This window comes from Dermacentor andersoni, chromosome 9, assembly GCF_023375885.2.
Source record: "Dermacentor andersoni chromosome 9, qqDerAnde1_hic_scaffold, whole genome shotgun sequence".
Taxonomy (NCBI): domain Eukaryota; kingdom Metazoa; phylum Arthropoda; class Arachnida; order Ixodida; family Ixodidae; genus Dermacentor; species Dermacentor andersoni.
The window spans coordinates 47,273,666-47,274,522 of NC_092822.1; the positions used below are offsets into that span (position 1 = coordinate 47,273,666).

General features: G+C 43.1%; 1 non-coding gene across 1 annotated transcript; it reads left to right on the top strand.

Moving 5' to 3' along the window:
- Window positions 1-499: 499 nt before the first annotated feature.
- On the top strand, window positions 500-641 carry LOC126528688 (U4 spliceosomal RNA). Its single transcript, XR_007599077.1, has one exon. It is a non-coding gene; the product is annotated as a U4 spliceosomal RNA (small nuclear RNA).
- The last annotated feature ends 216 nt before the right edge of the window (window positions 642-857 follow it).

An 857-nucleotide genomic window follows, 5' to 3' on the forward strand; every position in this document is an offset into this window, starting at 1 on the left:
GTCAACGGTCTATACGAGTGAATTCTGTCTTTCTCCCCCTTACCTTTATAAATTAAATTCATTCTACTTTGTCGCCAACTGTCTGGTATTCGTCTATCTTTTAAAGTTTTTTCAACTGCTTTCACGAGAGCTTCCTTACTTTTTGGTCCCAGTTCATTTATCAGCCTAACGGGAACCTCGTCTAGCCCTGTGGCTGTGCGTTAGGAATCGGCGTTAGGAGCCACCTGGCGCCACCTATGAAGATATGTTGAAAAGATTTTTCTAAAAAACTGCCAACCACTTTCACGTACACACTATAAGAAGATTCGACTAATTTTTAAAAGAAAACGTTTATATTAAATAAAAGAAATAGTTGAAATTATTATTCTTAGTAGAAAAACGGAAAAATTTTTAAATTATGCAAGCGATTATTGCAAAAAACGCAACGTTTACACGTACAAACCTTGCACATGTAAGGGAGCCTCTTGCAATAGGGACATATCGAAACAGTGTTCTCGTCAGCTTTGCGCAGAGGCGGTGTCGTACCCAATGAAGTGATAACTGAGGGGCGACTATTGCTAGTTGAAAACTTTTCCCAATACCCCGCCGGGACGACGTGAAATACCGTCGGCCATGGCAATTTTTGGCAGGCCCTACGGGGCTTCGTATTGCAATCAAAAGAAAGAGCATTAGTGTGATTGGTGGGTAGAGAGCATGGCATGGTTTATGGCGATGTCATGTGCTACTTTAGATCGCTAGCGCCTACGCCCCTGTCGCCCTCGTGGGTTCGTGAAATCGGTGTTATACGAAAATAGCAAGCGTGTGATGTAGGTTATGAAACAGCCGCGTGGCAGCCCGCACACTGCTTCGCATAATAT